At 41.9% G+C, this 24,773-nt stretch overlaps 2 protein-coding genes across 8 annotated transcripts in view; one reads left to right on the top strand and one right to left on the bottom strand.

Moving 5' to 3' along the window:
* Positions 1 to 10,719, bottom strand: part of ddx4 (DEAD (Asp-Glu-Ala-Asp) box polypeptide 4) — a 76,184-nt gene extending 65,465 nt beyond the window's left edge. For 3 of the 7 annotated variants that reach the window (XM_080186037.1, XM_080186081.1, XM_080186089.1), the window contains exon 1: positions 10,603 to 10,688. The gene's annotated coding sequence lies outside the window, so the exon portion shown is untranslated. The other 4 variants (XM_080186064.1, XM_080186045.1, XM_080186072.1 and 1 more) reach the window with 4 other exon arrangements.
* Positions 10,720 to 24,678: 13,959 nt separating this feature from the next.
* Positions 24,679 to 24,773, top strand: part of slc38a9 (solute carrier family 38 member 9) — an 83,049-nt gene continuing 82,954 nt past the window's right edge. The window contains exon 1 of the mRNA XM_080185980.1: positions 24,679 to 24,773. The gene's annotated coding sequence lies outside the window, so the exon portion shown is untranslated.

Genomic DNA, 24,773 nt, shown 5'->3' with positions numbered 1-24,773 from the left:
GATTTGCATCACCCCAAGTGATCTTCCCCTTTTAGTGTGATGCAAAGACAGGCAGGGCAATTGGTCTGAAGCAGACTCCTTTTTGTACAACATGGATTTGATGTTAAATACTACTTGCCTCCTTGCCAGATTTGTCCTATACACCTTAATTGGATGGCCTTGGTACGTGACATTGTGGAGGCACCACAATGACCTAGGTACAAGTTCCTTCTCTTTGGCATGGTGGAATCATACTGTAATGGCTCACAGGGGATCACCTGGGCAAGACTTAGGTTGAAGGTGTGCTCTGTCTAGCTCTGGGAGTTTGGGGAAGGTTTCCTCGTCCACCATCTTTGATTAAATCTGACCTAAACTCTGTTGGGGTTTGGCCTTGGGTCCCACTGGTAGGCTAAAAATGCACAAGTCGTGTTGTGTAGACTGGTTTTCCAGGCATGGGCTTTGCCCTGCAACAAATACACCTTAAATTTGCCAGTCAGCTTGGACTCCATATCCTGTTGCAATGACCCAAGTGGACCATCTCGATGTTAGGAACAGAGGAATTAGGAGCAGAAGTAGGTAAATTCAACGCTTCAATCAGATCATGGTGGGACTGTCCTTGGGTCTCAAGTCCATGTCCCCACATCCCTGTTTTTTTTTTAAAAAATTAGAAATCTATTTCTTTCCTGATATTATTGATTCAGATCCCATCACGCTATGGGACAATAAGTTCCACAAAGTCACCACTCTGAATAGTTCCTCCTCATCTCAGTTTTAAATCTATTGCCTCTCAACTATACCTGTAACCTCACGCTCTAGAATTAAAGAGGAAACATTCAGTACATATTTACTTTATTAATCTCTTAAAATTTTATAAGCCTCAATCAGATCCCCTCATCCTTCTAAACTCCAGCAAGTACAAGCCCAACTGCTTAAACTCTCATAGGTCAATCCCTTCAAAATCACCAGAATCAATATAGTGAACCTCCTCTGAATGCCAATCCCACCACACCCTTCCTCAAAAAAAGTGAGATGAGGGGAAAACTGGTCAATGCTTCAAATGTGGTCTCAGCGATGCCTTACACAATTGCAACATGTTGCTAATAACATTGACCTCCAATAACAGCACAATAAATGATAAAGGGAAGACCAAATTGGAACGCGTGACTTCTTCAATGAATAAAGGCTCCACAACCAAACTTCAATGGGACTTATCAACTCCCACAAAGAACTTCACTTAGGGTTTCAATCAAAGGCATAAGGGAACTGGCCACCATCTGAACTGAAGCCACCTCAGGAAGCATATCTTTTCATTAATTTTTTTCCTAACTGATGCTTTAAATTCCTAGGCATTTTTGGATAAACTTGGTACCTGAGCGTTTAGGTTGGTTTATGGTAGCAAGAAATCAGGGTAATGAAAAGTAATGTTAAAAAGAAATTCATTCACCACTTGTGCTTCTACATCAAGTGGAATTCAATGTCACTAGTTTTAAGTCGATTGCAAGCAGGATCAGGAAACACAACTGTTTCCAGTTGCACCTGCCGAGTGCGCACACGTACGAAATTCTATCTCACGTTTGAGAATAGTCCAGGCCCCTCAATTACTAATCCAGTCACTGACATGCCCATTTGATTTAATGGGCAATTTACCCTCTTGCTCAGTTCTAGTTTCTTACATCTTATTAGATGTGGGTGGACAACAGGATTAATGTTCAGTCTAGTGTGCATAATTATCAGCCTTGAAGTAAAGAACATTTTCCTGCATTCTTCATCTGAAAAGTTCCACTAGAACAGGCTGCAAACTATGCCTTTTATGACTGCACCACATTGCCACCAAAAGCAACTATGTCTTTGAACCATTACTTCACAGTCATAACACCTTCTTAAATTTGAAGATATAAATCACATTTCCTGCATGTGGGTCACAATGGCTGAATTCCCTACCAAACTCATCACAACAGCAAGTTAAGAAAGTACCCTAGCATCATCTGCTCAGGGCAGGCCATTAATAAGGTACCACAAAGTCTGAAGGTTAGAGCACATGGAGTCAGAAGCCAAGTAGCAGAATGGACAGCAAGTTGGTTACAAAATAAAAGAGCTAAATAGTTACTCAGATCAACAAACAAAAATAGTTGAGAATATTCCACCAGGAATAGTGCTGGGACCAGCATTGTTCACTGTTTTGAAGAGTTGATTTGGCCTCAGGAATCAGAAACATTTGGAGATTACACTAAACTGGGGATATTAAAAGAAAGAACTGCAAAACAAACTTGTAGAATGAATGCAGTTGCCAAATGAACTAATATAGGTATCCAAAATAGGAATATCGTATAGGTGTTATATTTTAGTTGGAAGATCATAGATACCACAAATTCCTAGGTAAATGGAGCAAAGAGGGAGAGGGGAACAGATGCACAAATTACTAAATGGTGTCATGTTAACAAAAAAACTCATTTCTGAAAGAATAGAATTGAAAAGCAGAAATATATAGAATCTTATGAACTGTTCATTTCTCTAAATTTTAAAAATAATACTGTGGCAATGGAGAATGTGCAAGATGGATTTACATGGAAGACACCAAAACTGAAAGCTTAAATCAGGAAAGACTGAACAGGCTGGGGCCCTTTACTCATGCAAAGAGGACTGAGGAACAATCTGATAATGATTATTAAAATTATGAAGGGTTCAGTAGGTTATATGGGGTTGAAGAGACACAAGGAAATCCCTTCACCAGAGAGGGTGGGTAAAATGCAGACAAGGGAGTCATCCACACAAACTACAAAACAACCTTTGTTTCCAAGATACTGCATCAACAATTTTGTTTTCAAAAGGACAAGCAAACAATGGAACAAGGTGCCAAAGGAAATAGTCATAAACCAATTATTTGAAATCAAGACCTGTCTTCAGATTATATCCATTTAAAAAAGGTATCAGGAACTAGGCAGGTGTAGCCACTACAGCACAAATGTTGATGGAATGTAAATATTATTCTAATATGCACATAAACTAAAGCAAAAGCAGTACATGGAACTCAGCATCACAAGGGCAAGTAGTGGTGAATAGTGCAAATGCTTTTAGGAAGCCAAATAATGAATGAAGAACGAGGAGTGTGAGGGAGTTTTTGTTTTACATGTTTTCACAGATGTGGGCATCCCTGGAGAGCCAGCATTTGTTGCCCTTTCAAAGGGCAGCTACCACATTGAAACTCCAGACTTGTAGCAGATTGGCCAGACCAAAGAACAACCAAGCAGTGTGCCTTAATGACTATCTCTAACGTCCATCATTATGGAGTGCTTAGAAATGTTAGTCATGGTACAAATCAATTCTAGCCTCCTGGACTACCTGGATCCTACTGCCACAACAGGTCCATAGCAGACACCATTTCCCTGGCCCTACACTCAACCCTGGAATACCTAGGTAAAAAAAGTCACCTATGTCAGACTATGTATTGACTACGGCTCAACCTTCAAAACCAATATTCCTACGAAACTTATCTCCAAATTCCATGGCCTGGGCTTTGGCTCCACCCTCTGACTGGATCGTGAACTTCCTAACCCACAGACCACAATCAGCAAGGATAGGTAACTACACCTCCTCCACAATCACTCTCAACACCAGTGCCCCACAAGGCAGTCTTCCCAGCCCTCTACTATACTCCTTATACACTTACAACTGTGTGGCCAAATTCCCCTTGAACTCAATTTGAGTTTGCTGACGACACCGTAGTGGGTCAGATCTCAAACAATGACAGGACAGAGTACAGGAATGAAAGAGAGAACCTGGTGAACTGGTGCAACAATAATCTCTCCTTCAATGTCAACAAAACAGGAGATTGTCAACAACTTCAGGAAGCGTGGGAGAACATTCCCTTGTCTACATCAGCGGGACAAAATAGACATGGTCAAGAGCTTCATGTTTTAGGTGTCCAGAGCACCAACCTATCCTACTCCACCCGTGCCTACACTATTGTTAAGAAAGCCCACCAACACCTCTACTTTCTCAGAAGACTAAGTAAATTTGACACATCAACTATGACTCTCACCAACTTTTACAGATGCACATAGAAAGCATTCTTTCTGGTCAAATCACAGATTCGGTATGGCTCCAGCTCAAGACCACAAGAAACTACAAACAGTTGTGAATGTAGCCCAATCCATCACATAAACCAGCTTCCCATCATTGGATCTGTCTACATTTCCCACTGCCTCAGCAAAGCAGCCAACATAATTAAGGACCCCCACACACCCTGGACATTCTCTCTTCCGTCAGGAAAAAGATACAAAAGTCTGATGTCACATACCAACTGACTCAGGAACAGCTTTTTCCCCTGCTGCTGTCAGATTTTTGACTGGACCTACCTTGCATTTAGTTGATTTTTTTTCTACACACTAGCTATGACTGTAACACTATATTCTGCACTTTCCTTCTCTATGAATGGTATGCTTTGCCTGTATTGCACAGAAGAAACAATACTTTTCACTGTGTTACTATGTGACAATAATAAATCAAAACGATTTCATTACCTAAAAGAGAACATTAGTGAACTAGATGGGTTTTTTTGATAGTCAATATTTGTCATATTCAATAATCCCACCAGCTGCTATGATAGGATTTGAACCCATGTCTCCTACAGCAATAGTCTGGGCCACTGGATCACTAGCCTAGTAAATGTATCAATGTGCCATCACCTCCTCTTGTATCAAGTTGGGTGGAAGAAGCCTGTGTAGAGCATAAACACACCAGCATGCATTAAGTAATTAGGATGGAGCATTACATGCAGCCTTGCTAGTTAACATTTTCTAAACTTGGAACAATTGCCAACTGATTAGCTGGATGAACAATAAATCAAATTAACATCATCAGTTTGGGTCATTTAAAAAGGGTGATCAGAGTAAATGGGAGCTCCTACAACTGATGGAAAAAAAAACACACAAAAAGGACAAAATAGCCAACGCTAGGCCTTTGACCTGTAACACTTAAAAGTTGGGCATTATCCACAGCATTTAGTTTGAAAAACATTAAAATGACTAACTGATCACAACAAATTCCACTCCCCTCCCCAACACTTGCACATTCTACATTACAAATAAGTTCAGTTAGGATCCATCAACTGTCAATATAGACCACGTTTGCTAACTAAACTCATTACTTTCATAACAAAATAAATGACAGTATAGAAAAGTATGTTTATAAACTGAGTTGAAAGCATGATCAGGCTAAGGAAATTTAGAACAATATCAAATATAAAGAAATGAAAGCTTGTTGTGAAAATTAAAGCAAGCAAGATGAGTTTTTTTTTAAGAAAGAAAGACTCAAAACAAAGGGAGAAATTGGGAGACAGAAAAAAAACAGGAAGAAATACAAAGACAGACAATCAAAGCTTCAATATATAGATGTCTTTTAAAGGCAAAGAATAGCTAAAGTGAACATTGATGGAATGGTATTAACAGGAAACAAATGGTAGACGGCACCCAAGAATAGTAGAAAACAGGAGCATGGGCATAGGGAAGACAATTTTAAAAACAAAGTCACCATCATTAGAAAAACTAATTAGGACTAAAGGCTAACAAGTTGCCTGGACCCGATGGGCTGCATCCTAGGGTCTTAAAAATAGCGGATTCATTCTGGAAAGGTTGGAGCAGACAAAGTATGTTTCCCCTCCTGAGGAATCTAGCACTAAGGACCATTTAGAAATAAGTAGGCTCCCATTCAAGACAGATGAGGAATTTCTTCCCATAATAGCCTTTAGAATTCTCTTCCACAGTAGTGGAAGCTGTATTGAAGGCCACAATTAGATATGTTATGATCTTATTGAATTGCAGAGTAGGCTTCATGGGCCAAATGGCCTACTGGAGGCCCAAGTCATAGAATGGTTATAGCACAAGAGGTCATTGCCAATCAGCCCATTATATCTATGCTAGTTCTCTGGAAGAGCAAATCAGCCAATGCCCCACTTTTCCCTCTCTAGCTAGGAAATAATTATCTTCCAAGTATACAATTCCCTTTGAAAGGTCACAATTTAATCTACAGCCGCTAAATTCTCAGGTAGATCTTTACCAGCCATTATGTAAATACTTCTCGTCTTGCGTCTTAGGCTCTTGTGCTTTTCAGTTTAAAAATCAGCATCCTCTGGTTCTCGACCCTGTCACTAACGGAAAGGCTCCATTTTCCCCTGTTTAGAATGATTGAGCACCTATACCCAATGTCCTCTTCACCAAGGAGAACAGCCCCAGCTTCACCGTTTTATCTTCATAACTAAAGCCCTCCTCATCCTCAAATCTGTTCCGCAAACCTCTTATATGTCTTCACATCCTTCCTAAAGTGCAATTCTCAGAATTGGGCAAAACATTTCAGCTGAGGCCAAACTCACGTTTTATGAAAAAGGGTCACTATTACTTATGTGCTTGCTTTTAACTGCCTCAATACAGAGCCCAGGATTATGTACGCTTTATTAAATGCTTCCTCAACTTGTATTTCCACCTTCAATGATTTTTTGCACATACACTTGTAGGTTCCACAACTGGTGTGACAGGGGTTGGGTGCTTCATTACCCCTAGTTTGGTTTTAAAAGTTTCCATTGACATGTTGATGTCCCTGTTGAGACACTCACCTGTTAGTCATTTTTAGATCAACTTATTTTCTATCATTTCATCAAAAGATCATATCCCTGATCCTGATGCTCCTGCACTCGTCAGAATTTAATATTGCCTCTCATCATTCTTCCTACCATGGTGAATCACTTCATACTTCTCTGCATTAAGTTTCATCTGTTACTTGTCTGCCCATTCCATCAGTCACGGCTTTTTGAAGTCTATTATCCTCCTCATAGTTCACAATACTTCCATGTTTTGTCTCATTGCAAATTTTGAAGTGTGCCCAGCACCAACGGTCTCATTAATACTGAGCAAGTACTAGTGCCAAAACCAACCTGGGAAAATCCCACTATATACCTTCCTCTAGTTCAAAAATCTGTTCACCACAATGGTTCCTTTCATTCAGCTAACTTAGTACTCATTCTGCATAATCCTTTTTGTTCCAGTAGTTTTTAAACTTGCTGACAAGTCTATTATGTGGCATTTCATCAATGCCTTTTGAAAGTCTACATGCACCACAGCAACTGAATAATTCCCATCAACCTTGGGGACCTCAAAATCCATTTGCCTTTCACTCCAATGTTGGCTTTCCTTATTTAATCCATAGTTTGCACACTTATTGTGGATTAACATGTCTAAAAGCTTTCCCCATACCAGGTCCAAACTTTCTGACCTGTGGTTGCTAATTTTACCAATATCCTTTTTGAACAAGGACACAAACATCTTATTACCTCGTCCTCAGGTACCAGCCCACAACTGAAAAGGAATGGAAGATTATGGTCAGTGCTTCAACAATTTCCACCATTACTTTCCTCAGATGCATTTAAAATGGTAATTGTGACTTATCAACTTTTAATTCCACCCAACTGTCTTAATACTCACTCTGTACCCAATTCCAGTGACTGTCTTAATGAGCACCACTCCTTTCAATTTACATGCATATAGTAACTAGAATACAAACAGAGGGCTAGCTCAAAATATGAGCTAGCGTGGCTGACAGAGGTTAGACAGGATAGCATAACTCAAATAAAATAAAGGCATACAAAGAATTAAATGCTCCAGGAAAAAAGCTACGAACACATGTATTTTAATTCTGGTAAAAACCCTACTGGGCAAACAAGGTTGGAAATCCACTGTATGAGGAATGTGATTAGACCTGTACAGATTTGAATACACTTAGGATTTATATAAAAAGATGGCTGTAACAGAACAACTTGGAGCAGATCCTTCTGATCGCTCCCAATGGCCATTGTAAGCACAAAATAAAGTAATATTGTGGATTTGCTGCGATGTAGACTTCTTTGAAATTCTTTAAGAGAATACACAAGTGTTCTATTATGTTAAAGGCCTGCCTCAAGCTCCTCTTGCTTTTATTTACCTTCCTGAAATTGTATTGTGTGGTCCTTGCTTGTATTAGCGATCCACTGTGATACATGCATCCCATTTCTACTCCATCTTTTCCTCGTCATCCAGAAAGCTATGGCTTGGTTTGATTCCCTTTCTTCCACATACAACCAGGGATTGAACTTTGTACTCAAAGCAGCACTTTGTTCCATTACAACTTTGCCTTACAATTTTTGATTCCAATTTAACTGGGCCAAATCCACTCTCACCCATTGCCCATGCTTGTCTCCTAACTAAAATTGCTCCTTGGCCTGTTGCTAACCTAAGTATCATGATGATACAATGATCACTTTCTCCTGAATGTTCCCTTATTCACTTCTGACCCATTTCATTCCCCAGACCAGATTCAGCAATACCCACTTCTGGGAGGGAGGGAGGAAAAAGAAGAAGAGAGTGGTGGTGGTGGTTTCTGACCCACATCATTGCTTTTTTTTAAACTCCATTACTATCCCAGTTGACATCTGGGTAATTCAAGTTCCCGTTGTTTTTTCAAATCCAATTTCCTTGCAAGTTAGTTCTTCATCTTTCCCACTCTGCGGAGGACAATAGAATACACTCAGTAGCATAATGGTAGTAAATAAATTATGTTTTTACTACCCTAGGATATCTTCTCTCACCACCACTAATTTCATCACTACTGCCACAAATCCTCTTCTTTCTTGAGCACTTTTGCATCCAGCAGAATATTTAATACCCAGCCCTCTCATATCACACATCTTACTCCCCACCCCATGGCTATATGCATCTACCGCTCACTTTTATTTACCATACGTTGCACATCTCTAGACATGCATAGCAAGCTTTCCAGTTCTCCAAATCATCTGCATTCTGTTCACCCTCTGTCGGGGTTCTCCTAAATGAGTTTAAATCTTGTCTGACAGCACTCTGGAAACTAACCCACCAGGACATTGGTCCCATCTTTGTTCAGATTCTAGCTCCCTCTGGAAATCCATCTCGATTTTAAAGCCCACTTTCCCTCTAGGCTCCAGTTCATGGTAGTTATGCCCAGAAAACAAAAAGACTGGGTTTTAGTTAAAACGGCCTAATTGGCAAACTTCAGGGCAGAACAAGAGACTAGTCGACAAACAGCCCAACCCCACTATTATGCGATATAATCCTTCCATTATTTTACACACTCGACAGACTCTGAACAGAAATATTTACTTGGGGCCTCAAAGCTCTTTCCAGCTGCTGTAAACACGAGGGTTGGTCCAAGCCATGAACTGACACCCAGTCAGCAAGTTAGCCTCCCTCCTCCCAGGGAGCCTGGGGTATTTATTTGAGCCACAGACCGCAGTTGCTGTGCCTTCCTGCCCTACAGTGGGGTATTTTACTTACAGGGGGTATTTTAGAGGAGGGCTCGCCGCCTCCCCCTCGCCTCGGTTTGGCGCCTTTTCCAGCCTCACGTGGCCTCCAAGAGCACGTGACCCTATGACGCGAACGCCTGACGCAAGATGTGATGGAACCCGAGACTTCCGCCCCGCGCGCTGCCCCAGGGCTCAGCTGTAACCATCACTGCAGCAACTCCCGGGGGCTCAGCTGTAACCATCACTGCAGCAACTCCCGGGGGCTCAGCTGTAACCATCACTGCAGCAACTCCCGGGGGCTCCCTGCCCCAGTGCTCGACTGTAACCATCACTGCAGTAACTCCCGGGGGCTCCCTGCCCCAGTGCTCGACTGTAACCATCACTGCAGCAACTCCCGGGGGCTCAGCTGTAACCATCACTGCAGCAACTCCCGGGGGCTCAGCTGTAACCATCACTGCAGCAACTCCCGGAACTCCCCCAGGGCTCAGCTGTAACCATCACTGCAGCAACTCCCCAGGGACCACTTGCCCCAGGGCTCGGCTGTAACCATCACTGCAGCAACTCCTGGGGGCCGCCTGCCCCAGTGCTCGGCTGTAACCATCACTGCAGTAACTCCAGGGGGCCACCTGGCCCAGTGCTCAGCTGCAACCATCACTGCAGCGATTCCCAGGGCTGCCTGGCCCAGTGCTCAGCTGCAACCACTGTAGCAACTCCCGGGCTGTATCAGTGAAGCTGCTGGTTAACCCTTTGCATACAGAGGGAAGCCAACCTCTCCCTCCCCGCTTCCGAAATAAAAACCACGCACTTGAGGACCCAAAATAAATTGGACTAACTTTAAGTAATTAAAGAGAACTGTATTCCATCTGTTCAGTCAAAGGGCATTGGTGATCTCCAAATTGATGTAAACGTTGTTGAAAAAGAAAGTTACACATACTTAAAGCAAGTAATCTCAAACTTTACAATACTTAACTACCAGATCAAGCTGTACCACAAAAGCAAACCCAAAAAATACTGGAGGGAGTCAAGTTTCCGCTAATACCTGATTTTCAGAGTAACTTCATTGTAGTGTTAGTGTAAGCCTATTTGTAACATTAATAAAGAAACTTAATGTTGATTTGTTTTGAGTAAGCATTTCACACCAAAATAAACGGCCGTAGAAAACACTCCCAAACAGCAACCGAAATCAATCAAGTAATTTACGGGACGGAGGGGGGGGTGCCTGCAAAACAGGCAGGATCAATATTCTCTCAAAAGGGAACAATTAAATTATTATTGTTGTGTCTCAATTACATACGCACTAAACAACCTGGTCCATAACTTACCTTCGCTCTACTAACCTGTACAACAGTTTAAACCCACATTTTTCTCCTCGTATAGAGAACCAATCAATACAGGCAGCGCTTGGGTACTCTCACCTTTAAGTACAGGCTGAAAACAAACTACACATTTCCGCTGGGTCCTAAACTTCTCCACGCCCTGAGGACAAAGCCTGAGTTCTTGGTCTAAATATTTACTTTAAAGGAGTAGGGGTTTTTTTGCCAACTAATCGACTGTTTTCTTAACAGCGGTATTTGCATATTCTTAGCACTAGATGGCCCCCTAATAGTATAACAATTATACCCAAAGGTTTTTTGATCGTAACGAAGTATTCTAGGGTTCTGGAAGTATAAAATAAGCAGCTAGTCATTATCACATCAATTTGAGTGTTTATTGGTAGGTAACATTATTTAACCGATTTACATAGATTATTACATAAACAGTTGTTACTGAAAGAACTTGCATTTATAAAATATCTTTCACAACGTCATGGCGTGCCACTGTGCTGCAAAAGAAAGCTTGAAACTCCTATAGATGCTACTGAGAAATTTTAACACAAGAAAAGGCTACGTGACCAAACGCGCTTTTCCAAGTGCTCCGTCATGAATATAACGTTTATCAATTTCTCACATGAACCAGACAAACAGATTGCAAATAGAAAGAGATGGAAGTCCTTGATTCGATCTAGGCAACTTTCAATCACCCACAATTAGCAGTTATTAATCCCTCACAATAGTCGGACCAAGAGGCTTCACATGCAGGAGGCAAAGGCCTTGGTTAGATCCAGCAAGCTTTTAATCTCCCACACAAGGTAGGGAAAAAGAATTTGAATTAAAAACAGAAAATTCTGGAAAAGCTCAGCAATTGTGGAGAAACAGAGTCGTGTTGAATATGGCATTTTCTGGGAATATGTATTTTAATTTTGCTCCGATAAAAAGCATTGGAACATGATAATGCAAAGTACAAACTAGTGCAATGCACCACAGTGGTTAACACTGCTGCCTCATAGTGCCAGGGACCCAGATTTGATTCCTGGCTTGGGTCACTGTGTGGAGTCTGCACATTCTAAAGTAAAGTTTATTTCTTAGTTGCAAGTAAAGCTTACATTAACACTGCAATGAAGTTACTATGAAATTCCCCGAGTTGCCACAGTCCAGGCGCCTGTTCAGGTTGATGCACCTAAGCAGCACGACTGGGAGGAAACTGGAGCACCTAGAGGAAATCCATGCAGATACAGGGAGAACATGCAAACTCCACACAGACAGTGACCGAACCCAGGTTCCTAGTGCTATGTTACTGTGCTGCCCATGTCTGTGTGGGTTTCTTCCGGGTGATCCGGTTTCCTCCCACAGTCCAAAAGATGTGCTGATTGGGTGTATTGGCGATGCTAAATTCTCCCTCAGTGCACCTGAACAGGTGCCTGAGTGTGGTGACGAGAAGATTTTCACAGTAATTTCATTGCAGTATTAATGTAAGCCTACATGTGACACTAATAAAGAAACTTACAAAAAGTTGAGGCAGCATAAGTAGTTCCAGATTCAATGATTGTCCCAGTAGAACTAGGTAATATTGGCTGGAATTCAATGTCCTGCCTGGAAGGTCAGCTTTTATTCAAGCGGGAATGTGGCAGGTGGGGGAACCTCGCCACATTCCTGGTTTTGCCTCAATTGACTCACTAGATGAAGGTGCAGCGCGCCAAAAGCTCATGATTCCAAGTGAACTTGTTGAATTTTAACCTGGTGTTGTGAGACTTCTTACTGTGCCCACCCCAGATCAACACCAGTATCTCCACATCTTGCCTCAATTAAGTCTGGGGCAGGAAGGCCTTATTCTGCCACCACCGTTATTTGTCAGATTTACTGGTATCCTAAGATTAGGTATCAATGAGGAAAGGGCTTTTCTGCATAGAAATCACACACTTTCATTTTTAAAAATGAGTGCTACAATTTCAAATGTATCAAATCTCATCTCAACATTAATTCAGACATTAATAAGTACATAGGGAGAAGGAAAGGAGAGGATGCAAAATATAATGTTACAGCTATTGCTGGGTGTAGAGAAAGATCAGCTTAGTTTATAAATGAAGTGAAAGGAATTCACTACACAACAACCATTTTGAGTTTTATTGCAGGGTAATGTGAGCCTGTTTCTTTGCTGATAAATTTATTGCACCTTAAACACAGGGTTTTATTATGCTGTAATAATTCTGCTTTTTAAATGGGCCTAAAGATGACCCATCTTCATTGCTGCATTAACAACCCCACGTCAAGATAAATTACATTTTTCTACATTGTGTTTCATATTGGAATGAATTTGTACAAATAAAAACTTGATTGAATAAATGTAAGATGGCATTTATTACCGTCCAGGGCACAATACAGAGGAGAAATTGTTCCGAAGCAATAGCAAAAGAGTGAAGAGAGCATCTCTGAAAAAGTAAAGATTTTGCTGAGAGTTTGAATGGAAGGAAGAGAGATGTGAAGTTAAAGTACTTGAGGCTGATGTTTACAGAGTAGATGGAAAGGAGGGTTGCACAACAGGTCAGAGTTAAAGAGCCACAGGTGGCAACACTTGGCTGGAGAGGTTACCTGAAGCAAGGTCTTGGAGGCATTTTTAAATGAGATTAATTTTGAATTCAATATGTTTGTGGGTAGGGGGACTAAAGTGATCCTTGAGGACAGGAGTGAGGTGAGAGGCAGATGGAGAGGGGAATGCAATGTTATCTGACACAGAATGAATCCAGAGGTCAGAATTAGAGGAATGGCGATAGCTTGGCAGGTTGGAGAAGATTACAAAGTTTGCTGGGGCTGTGGGGAGTGTGGGTATGTGGAGGGCTGTGGATTACATTTTGAAAACATGGGGGAGAATTCTAAAATCAAGAAGTTGCTTAACAAGAAAATACTGCAGATGTTGGAAATATTTCACCAAATCAGAGAATTGTTACAGTGCAGAAAGAAGCAATTCGGTCCACTGTGTCTCCAAATGAACAATTCACCTAATGCCATTCCCCTGCCTTCTTTCTGTACAGTAAGAAGTCTCACAACACCATGTTAAAGTCCAACAGGTTAATTTGGCAGCACTAGCTTTTGGAGTCTCAGGCTCCTTCATCAGGTGAGTTCTTCCTGTATTCCTTTTATTGTCCATCCCTAATTGCCTTTGAGGAATTAAGTGGCGAGCTGCCTTCTTAAACCGCCACACTGCCATTAGGGAGGGAGTTCCAGGATATTGATTCCATGACCGTAAAGGAATGGCAAACAAAAATAGAAAATGTTCGAAAAGCTCAGCAGGTGCGGCAGCACCTTTGAAGAGAAAAGAAGGGTTCATGTTTCAAATCCACATGACTCTTTTTCAGACAAAAAGTAATACAGTTCCAAATCAGGATGGTGTGTGGCTTGGAGGGGAACTTACAAGTGTTGATGTTGAAGGACAACAATGGGTTAACAATTCCTTGTTTCAGCTTCTGCTAGAGTTACAAATTTGGATGGGACCAGACAATCACAAAGCTCAATTGAGACGAAAGGTGCAATAAACATATGCGTCCGACACCTACAATGGGGGACGAGATAAGGACTTGATGACCTGAAGAACCAGACAATGGAAGGAGATCAGCACTAGTGCTGTGTAAATACAAAAAGCAAAGGCATGAAAGACTGACATTCTTAGGGTCAATTATCAGCAGAGGTAGACAGTGTGTCTTTCACAGAAAGCCCTTTCTCTTAAAAAAGGGTTTTATGAATGAGATCCTAAATTGCCAGTCAGAACAAAAGTTTGGCCTCGTATCAAAATTTGGTATGACCAGACCAGCAACAGAAATGGTATAATTGTGAACAGAAATTGTGGGACCCCAGTCAAAAAAAGTCCGTAGAGTCTGGTCAATACCTCCTACAACTCCATTGTACGAAGTCTCACAACACCAGGTTAAAGTCCAGCAGGTTTATTACTACACTTGATCTTTGCCAAAAGGCCACAATTTGGTTGCATGACCTTCTACTCCTTCATCAGGTGTGTGAGAGTTGGGTTCACAAACATTGCATATATAGACACAAACTCAATTACAAGACAATGGATGGACTGCAAGTCTTAATAGGTAATCAAGTCTTTACAGGTACAGAGAATGTGAGTGGAGAGAGATTTAACTATAGGTTAAAGAGGTGTGAATTGACTCAAGCCAGGACAGTTAGTTAGATTTTGCAAGCCCAGACAAGTCAATGGGTTTATAGATGGTGTGACATGAACCCAAGATCCCAGCTGTGTGTGGAACTTGGCTATCAGTTTCTGCTCGGCAATTCTGCGTTGCTGTGAGTCTTGAAAGCTGCCTTGGAGAACACTTATCCAAAGATCAGTGGCTGAATGCTCTTGACTGCTGAAGCGTTCCCCAACAGGAGGGGAGCACTCCTGTCTGGTGATTGTCAAGTGTTGTCCATTCATCCATTGTCGTATCGTCTGCATGGTCTCGCCAATGTACCATGCCTCAGGACATCCTTTACTGCAGTGTGTTAGGTAGACAATGTTACTCCGAGTCACAGGAGTATGTACCGTGTACCTGGTGGATGGTCTTCTTATCTTGTAATTGAGTTTGTGTCCATATATGCCGTGGTTGTGAACCCAACTCCCACTTACCTGAAGGAGCAGCGCTCTGAAAGATCATGTTACCAAATAAACCTGTTGGACTTTCACCTGGTGTTGTGAGGCTTCTTAATGTGCCTACCCCAGTCCAACGCCGGCATCTCTACATCATGGCTACAACTCCATTGGAAGACCAACTGAAGGGTGATTGTAAATGTTAAGTGAGGTTATAAAGACTATACATTAACTCAGGAACAGAATGGGGGTTTAGTCTCTAATGGGACATGATTCTGGTAACATAGCTGAAATTGTAATTGTATTTTATGTTTGCTGAATGCAGACCTGGATAATACAATAAAGCAATTGTGTGTTATCAGAAATAGCTTAACATGTTGGTCATTATGTTCAAGCCATACACACGGGAAACTGGTGTCATGAATTTGAGTGTTGGGAGGGACTCTGAGGGAAAAAGAAGATTGCTCTACAGGGATCCCATGTATCTGCTGGACTTGACCTTTTAAGAGGTAGAGGTCATGGATTTGGAAGGTATTGTTGAAGGAGTTTTGGTGAATTGCTGCAGTGCATCACCTGGATGGCACATGTTGCTGTCACTTCGCATCAGCGGTGGAGGGAGTGGATGTTGGAGGTAGTGGGTGGGATGCCAATCAAGCGAGCTGCTTTGTCCTGGGTGGCATTGAGCTTCTTGAGTGTTGAAGCTGCACCTGTCCAGGCTAGTGGGGATTAAAATTAAAATTAAAGTTTATTTATTAGTCACAAGTAAGGCTTACATTAAACCTGCAGTGAAGTCACTATGAAATTCCCCTAGTCACCACACTCTGCCTGTGGGTTTGTAGTGAATATTAGTTGAAAGCCCAGCTCCAGAAATGGAGACAGAGAGGTTGCGGAAGAGAAGAGTCAGAGATGGTGGCAATTGGAAACAAAGTCAATTAAATTTTCCAGTTCATGGTAAGAGAGCAGGTGAGACATCAATATAATCATCAGTGTACCAGAAAAAGAAAAAAGAAAGGTGCCTGATTAGAACTGGAATAATGAATATTCCAAATAGGCATGCATGGGACCATGAGAATACTCATATCAAAACCTTTTATTTGGAGGAGTGAGAGTCGATCTATAATTGCTACCTGAATATAACATAATGTGAATGTCAGCGTTTGATTGCCTGAGGCTGAAACTGCTTCTCTGGTTCAACTTTAATTGGGACACTGCAGTCATTGAGCTTCCCCTGTGGTTACACATAAGCTGAGCTTTCTATGATTCTATAATTGGGAAATATTGGAACTTGTAGACAAACTGCTAAGTATACCTACCACACAGAATGTAACCTAAACAAGTGGTATGTAACAGAGAATTTTACTTACTTACAATAACACAAAATATTCTGGTAAAATTGCACAAAAGAATTTGGTTTCGGTTCTCAGTTCTCAGGGTGGCCCGGTAGCACAGTGGTTAGCACTGCTGCTTCACAGCTCCAGGCACCTGGGTTCGATTCCTGGCTTGGGTCACTGTCTGTATGGAGTTTGCACATTCTCTTTGTGTCTGCGTGGGTTTCCTCCCACAGTCCAAAGATGTGCGGGATAGGTTGAGTGGCCATGGTAAAAATTGCCCCTTAGAGTCGTGAGATGCATAGGTTAGAGAGGATTAGTGGGTAAATATGTAAGGATATGCGGGTAGGGCCTGGATGGGATTGTGGTCGGTGCAGACCCAATGGGCCAAATGGCCTCCTTCTGCACTGTAGGGTTTCTATGATTCAGTTGTTCTATAGAATTGCTGATCTGGCAACAAACGTTTCTGTGGTTCAGATTCATGCATTTTCTTGCTGAATGAAGTTTTTTTCTGCTGATTATATAAATTCTTTAGGATTGTCTCAAGATTTTGTGGTTATGTTTGCTCACACAAATACTGAGGGCAGAATTTTCTGATTTTTTGACAAACTGTCATCTTGGGCAGGAAAAGCAGAGAGTAGCCCATTGGCATCGTGGTTGCCTGCTGTGCCTTCCACAATCCAGCCCTTCAACAGAACAAGTAGCTGCCTGTGGGCCAGGGCACATCAGCAGCGGCTGTTTCTCGGGATTCCTGTTGGGCGTCATGGCCTTCATGCATTTCCCAAGGTAAATTTTCTGATGTAATCAGCTGTACACTGGAAATCACGCAGGGCTGATTATCATATGGAAATGTGACGGAAATTAACATTTACATATGATTAGTGGGCTTGGGATGGAGTTCTCCGGGCTCACTTGCTGGGAATGATTTCCCTCCAGTGGCATTTACAACTGCTCCCCACTAATGGGGAACAGGCATTCAACCCTGCTGGGGGGAATAGAGGTCATTGAGGTCCCCTTGGGAGGTTGGATGTAAGGGGCAATGCCCCTTGGGCAGTGCCAGCGTGGCATAATAGCACTGCCCAAGGGGCAAATTGGCATGCCCACTGAGCACTGGGTAATGCCAAAGAGGTAGAGCCAGAGGGAATGGGGCCTATTGGGGCCGAGGCATTTTGGGGGATGATCAGTGTGGGAGAGGGGTAACTCACTGCAGCTGCAAAAGAATTGGTGAGGGAGGGAGGGTATGAGGGTGATCAGGGCTGACCATCCAGGTGGGGGGTGGGGCAGGATTGTGGGGAGGGGAAGTGAGCCTGTTAGGGGAGAGATTGGGATTGGCGTGACATAGGAGCTGACTCGGAAAGATCTGGGAGGCGATGATCGGGCGTGGGTGGGTCGGAAGGCCAGCGATCGGGGGTTTAGAGCTGGCCAATGGTCAGGCTGGTCTGCAATCTGGAGGCCAGCAACGGAGGAACACCGTACAAGTGCTAATCTCCATGCTGACAGGTCGGCACGTGCGCAGTGGCCCGCTCAGAACTATGCTGCTAGCCTCTTGGACAGGAATAGGCCCCACCATTTACTTTCCGGGGGAATCCCGCTGGGCGATTCTGTGATGCACAGAGTGCCAGAGAATCGCTCTGGTAAGTACATTTTAAAAATAGCAAGATGTATTCCCATTTTCCCGCACGTTGGGAAGTTGGAATTTGTTTGGGAGAATACCGACCAGGGTTTCAGTCTCATCTCCTGAGATGCCTTTCCCCTGGATTCCAAAGTCTGTTCTCCAGCATCAATTTATAAGCATAACTTCAGCTCTTCAGGCATTCTGAGCAGGTTATTACTGCTCCAAAGGGGTACATTCACCCCTACAGCTCACAGCATACAGTTCCAATATTCTGCTGTTTCACATGTGCAAAACTCTTCAGGCATGCTGGGCATGATAGTTTCCAGCTTCTGCTCTCAATGAGGTAAATTTGGATCTCATAACAGAGTGCTGATGTAAATGGCAGCCAAAACAGATTCAGAGAGGGAAGACCCTGCCTGTGTTCCCTGCGGAACAGAGAGCTCTTAAGAGTTCGAGGAAGTATTTGAAAATTTTCCATGAAAGGTTTTACTTGAGATCAAGGTTATGAGCATTTAGGATTCAGTTAGAAGTTAGCAATTGAATACATCAGATTCATGTTTGAGGAGTTAGATTGAAACTAATTTTGGTGTCAGTGCAATGCCACGTATGTAGGCCTTGCATCCAAGTGATTGCTGATTGAATCAAACTATGTTCCTTCAGTTATTCATATTAGACAGAGTATCAACTATATTCAACCAGCCTGTACTTACAAAACCCAAAACAAAATTTCTACTTTTAGCTGTGATTCTGAAATTGGTCAGCACTTGATGAACAATCCTGAATGTGCTAATAGCTACACTAACAACCAATTTAAGATAATTAGTTGAGCGCCTAACACTGTTCATTTATGTTTGCTGCAAATGGCATACATTCACATGTAGCAACTCATTCTCTGCAAATAAAAGGGGCATGCTCAAACTTTGCACTTTCTTTGAATATCCAGGAGCTCAGGCAGAATACAGTCTCTGTGGCAAAGCCTTGATCAATTAGATTCAACTTGCCAACTAATCAACATCCATTCCTACTGTAATATAAATTGTTTGGGATTTGGCATTCTTGCATTTGTCCTGATGAATGCAAGATATAAAGCTTTGGCAGCATGACTCTCTTTTCATTAATATTCAATAAATTGTCTCCTAAATGAAGCATGTTATGATGTTTTATTATGTATGCGAGTCCCCTCCTTTACTAAATTTCTCCTCCCTTAAATTGGTATTCAGGTTTTTTTTGAATAATCTCCTCCCTTAAGGCGCACCTTAAATTCTATCCCTTTGGCAAGTCTTTTGGTCTCCTGTTCTAATTCTTCCTTATGTAACTTGGTATCAATTTTTGGCTAGTAACACTCCTGTGAAGCATCTTAATTGTACTTATTTAATGGTGTTATATAAATGTAAGTTCTGGTTATTGTTGAAGATATGGTGCAGGTTATTATTGTTGGTTTACATCAGGGAAAGCTTCCACAAACGTCTGAAGCCAGCCACATTCTTCTTCAAGTAACCACTTTTTTTTTATTCATTCGTGGGACATGGGCGTCACTGGTTGGCCAATATTTATTGCCCATCCTTAGTTTCTTTTGAGAAGGTGGTGGTGAGCCACCTTGAATAGCTGCAGTCCATGTGCTGTGGGTTGACCCACAATGCCATTATGGAGGGAATTCCAGGATTTTGACCCAGCGACTGTGAAGGAATGGCCTAAGTTGTTGCCAGGTGGTCCATTGAGACTTTGTAGCAATGGATACAATTGAGTGGCTTACTCGACCATTTCAGAAGGCAGTTGAGAGTCAATCACATTGCTGTAGCTCTGGAGTCACATGTACGTCAGACCAGGTAAGGATGGCAGATTTCCTTCCCTAAAGGACATAAGTGAACCAGATGTTTTCTCGACAATCGACAATGGTTTCATGGTCAACAGTAGATTCTTAATTCCAGATTTTTTTTATTGAATTCAATTCCACCATCTGCCATGGCGGGATTCAAACCAGAGTCATTAGATGAGTTTCTGGATTAATAGTCTAGTGATAATACTGCTTGGCCATTGCCTTCCCTTAGCTTTCATTGAAGAACGATGATAAGTAAAGATTTATGTTCTATACTGCCTTCCATATCTTCAGGATGTCCAAAAACACTTCATTGCCAATGAAGTACTTTTGAAATGTAAGTTTTGTTAGGGAAGCACAACAGCTAATTTGTGTACAGCAAGAGCATACGGGTGAGCAATGAGATAAAATACCAAATTAGCTTGTTTATTTATATCGCTTGAAAGATAACAACATAAGAAGTAGGAGCAGGAGTATGCATTTGGCCTCTTAAGTCTGCTCCACTATTCAGTAAGTTAATGGCTGATCTGATTGTGGCTTTAACTTCATTTTCTTGCCAGTTTCCACTGCACTCCCATAACCTTCGACTTCCTTGTTAATCAAGAATTTGCTTAACTCAGCTTTAAATATTTTCAATGATCCAGCCACGACTGCTGTCAGGGGTAGAGAATTCCAAAGATTAACAACCTTTTGAAAGAAGAAATTCCTTCTCTCCATCTAAAGTGGGTGACCCCTTACTTTGAAACTGTGTTCCCTAGTTCTAGACTTCCCCAAGAATGTAAACATTCTCAGCTTCTACCCTATCAAGACTTTTAGAGTCTTATGTGCTACAATAAGATTACTTCCCATTCTTCTGAACTCCAGTAAATGTAAGCCCAACGTGCTCAAACTTTCTTCATAAAACTACTTCTGCATCCCAGCAATCAACCTAGTGAACCATCTCTGAATTGCCTCCAGTGCAAGCATGTCCATTTCTCCTAAAGTAAGGAGACCAAAACTGTACTCTAAGCATAGTCATACAAATGTCTGATATAGTTGTAGGATGTCCTTAATTTATACTCCATCATGAACATTCCAATTGCCTCCCTAAATATTAGCTATACCTGAATGCTAGTCTTTTGTGATTCATGTGTGAGGACACTCTGATTCTACTTTATTGCAAACTCTTTTCTTCCTACCAACAGACAGTCTCACATTTTCCAACACTGTATTCCAATTTTATGCCCATTCACTCTTTTTTGTTAACATTTATCGTTTGATGGAATGCGCATATTGCTGGCAAGGTCAGCATTTGTTGCCTATCCCTAATTGCCCTTGAACTGAATGCCTTGCTTGGTCATTTCACAAGGTAGTTGACAGTCAACCACATTGCTATGGGTCTGGAGTCAGAGGTAGGCTAAACCAGATAAGAATGGCAGTTTCCTTTCCATTAGTGAACCAGATTATTTTTATAACAATTGATGATAATTTCATAGTCACTATTGCTGACTAGCTGTCAATTCCAGATTTTATGGATTGAATTTAAATTCCACCAGTTGCTTTGGTGAGATTTAAACCCATTTCCCCAGAGCATTAAGCTTGTTCTCTGGATTGCCAGACCAGTGACATTGCCATGGTGCCACCATCTCTTCCCTATCCCTCTAATCTGACTATATCCCTTGCAGACTTTGTTCTCTTCAATTTGATTTTCCACCTGGCTTTATATCATCAATGAATCTGACTACAATACAGTTGGTCCTTTCATTCAAGTCATTAATATAGTTTGTAAACAGATGTGGCCCCAGTACTGATTCCTGCAGCACTAATTATTGTTTGCCAACCTGTGTCCTAACAAATTGCCAATTCTCTATCCATGCTAATATATTAGACCAAACACGATGCTCTCTTAACTTGTGTTAACCCTATCAAATGCCTTTTGAAAGTTGAAATACACCACATCTTGTAGCAAAGGATGCAGAAGCCCGAGATTTCTGAAACTATTAAAACAAAGTAGATTAGTTTAAAATAGGGACCACAGTGTCCCTTGTATATATCAAGATATCACAATGTGCCTCACTTATATGGAGGTATTGTCTGTATAAACACGTGTAATCATTTCAGATTTAAACTGTATTTTTGTATTTTCTTATAAGCTTTGGCCAACAACCAAGTTAGCCCTTGGCATAATGGAAAATAAATTTAATTAGACAGACTGCATTCTTTTGGAACAATGAAGTATACAGCATATACCCTATTGTCAGGGGCAGGCCAGGCAGCTACAAGCAACCAAGGTTTTTGATTTGAATAGAAATGTTCAGCTTCTAGCTGCAATGAATAGACATACTCAGGCTCCACTGATAGAGGGGACAGAAAACAGACAAGAAAGATGACTCCCTTCTTGTTTCCAGGACTGCAGGTGTTAGGAATAACCCTTGAACAATCGGATTTGCGTAGGTAAGGTTACTAGGCAACGGAGGGAAGAATCTCTGCGTTTAGTTAACAAATGACTTCCTAAGTCTGCTAGAAGGTAGAATGCTATTGACCAAAGTAAATAAAGTATTAATGTAATTGGACCATCTAGCTTGGGCAGGAGGATCAAATCTTCAGAACTGTATGTCTGTTGTGCTAATGTGATGCAACATCAAAGAGAAGTTGGAATGCTCTGACTGTCTCTCTCCCAATACATGTTGGTCAAATAAATAATGTCTTTAACTGCATACTGTCTTTCATAAATCTTTGTGCTATCTGGGTTTGGCTGAATACAAGACCCCCCTGAGGGAAACCCCAGGAAATCCCCTTACACATCTACTGATTCCCTTTTGTCCACTCTGCTTATTACATTCTCAAATAATTTATATAAATTTGTCAACAGTTAATTTCCTTTAGGAACTTTCCAGAATCCAGGGAAGTTTGGAAGATTATAATGAACACATCCACTTTCTCTGCATCTACTTCTTTTAAGAAACTAGTGTGCAGGTCATCAGGCCCAGAGGATCTGTTAGCCTTTTAAGGATCATTCTCGTTAGTTTTTCTCGAGCGCTGGTGTAGTATTTAAGTTCCTCCTCTCTTGCATTTCCCTTAAGAACACAATCCGAGAGGGGGTGCAGGAACAGAAAGACAGGAGGTTCACATATATACATTGGGAAAAGATGTTGAGGTCGGTTGAGGAAGTGGTTAACAGACATATAGGGTTCTAAATTTTATAAATAGCTATTGAAAATTATTCCTTTGTGAGATGCGGGCATCTCTAGCTAGGCCAGCATTTGTTGCCTATCCCTAATTGCTCATAAATATTGGACTGTTCCCCCTTCTTTTGGGGAGCTGCCTCTTTTACTTTGTCCCTAAGTTAATTTGAGTTAGTTTATTTGTTTTGCTCTAAAGGAGGGAGAAAAGATATCCCTAATTGCTCATGAAATGGTCATGGTGAGCTGCCTTCTTGAACCACTATAATCCATGTAATGTGAGTACATCCACAGTGTTGTTAGGAAGTGAGTTTCAGAAGTTGAAGGTTATGGTGTTCTCATGCATCTGCTGCTCATCTGTCCAGGTGATAGAGGTCAGGGGTTTGGAAGAAGCTGTTGAAGGAGCCTTGGCAAGTTGCTGCAGTGCATCTTGTAATGGTACACATGTTGCCACTGTACATCTGTGATGGAGGGAGTTAATGTTTAAGGTGATGGATCAGGATGCCAATCAAGCGGACTGCTTTGTCCTGGATGTTGTTGAGCTTCTTGTGTGTTGTTGGATCTGCACTTATCCAGGAAAATATTCCATTACATTCCTGGCATGTGCTGTGTAGATGATGGACAGGTTTTGACGAGTCAGGAGTTGAGTTACTCCCGATGGAACTCCCAACTCTGACCTGTTTTTGTAGCTAGCAATCTTCCACAGTATTTATGTGGACGGTCCAGTTCAGTTTTTGGTCAATGATAAACCCCAGAGTATTGATGTTGGGGGACTCAGTGATGATAATGCCATTGCAAGTCAAGGAGAGATTTTTGGTCTCTCTCCTTTCAGTGATCACTGCCTGGCACTTGTGTGATGTGATTATTACTTGCCACTGATCAGCCCAAGTCTGAATGTTGTCCAAGTCTTCCTGCATATGGACACAAATGATGCTGAACATTGCACAATCATCAATGAATCATCCCTTTTCTAATCTTATGATGCCATTGATGAAACAGCTGCAGATGGACATACTGTGCAAAAGGAAGCTATGACAAATCTGTGTCAGCTTCTACTTGAATATTGACACTACAGATGGAAGGACGTGAAGGGATTAGAAAAGAATGCAGGAAAATATTTACAAAAATGCTTTTGGGGACTTCAGTTACATGGATAGACTGATGAAGTTGGGTCTGTGCATAAGAAATTTGATGAAGTATTGAAAATGACGAGGGTCTGGACGCAGGAGATAGGCAGAAAATGTTCAGCAATAGCGGGAAGATTGATAAACCAAAAGAGCCAAGAAACTTTTGTTTTAACACAGTGAGTGGTTTCACACAATGAACTCCCACAGTGTTTGGTGGAGGATTCAATCGGTTTTCAAAGTAGGCGATTGGATAATTAGCTGAAGGGAAAAAGATGTCGGGCCGTGGGAAAAGACAGAGTGGGACCAAGTTGGGTTGCTGTTGAGAGGGCACACAGAGACAGGACAGGCTGAATGGCCTCTGAGCCCAGTGGCCAATCTCTGATTCCCACTGAGCTCAGCTCAGGCACATCACGTGACACTCCGCGCGGATCGAGACCCGGCTGGTTCTCTCACGTGACCCCGAGCTTCCTGCCGCGAGCCAGCTTCAGCGGCAACGGTCACCGGGAAGGCCGTGAGCGGGGCCGCCAAACGGCGCTTGTTAATTAAAG

This window comes from Carcharhinus amblyrhynchos, chromosome 1, assembly GCF_965287045.1.
Source record: "Carcharhinus amblyrhynchos chromosome 1, sCarAmb.v2.hapA, whole genome shotgun sequence".
In the NCBI taxonomy this organism is placed as follows: domain Eukaryota; kingdom Metazoa; phylum Chordata; class Chondrichthyes; order Carcharhiniformes; family Carcharhinidae; genus Carcharhinus; species Carcharhinus amblyrhynchos.
The sequence above is the reverse complement of the archived record's forward strand: the minus strand, read 5'-3'. Positions and strand labels throughout refer to the sequence as shown.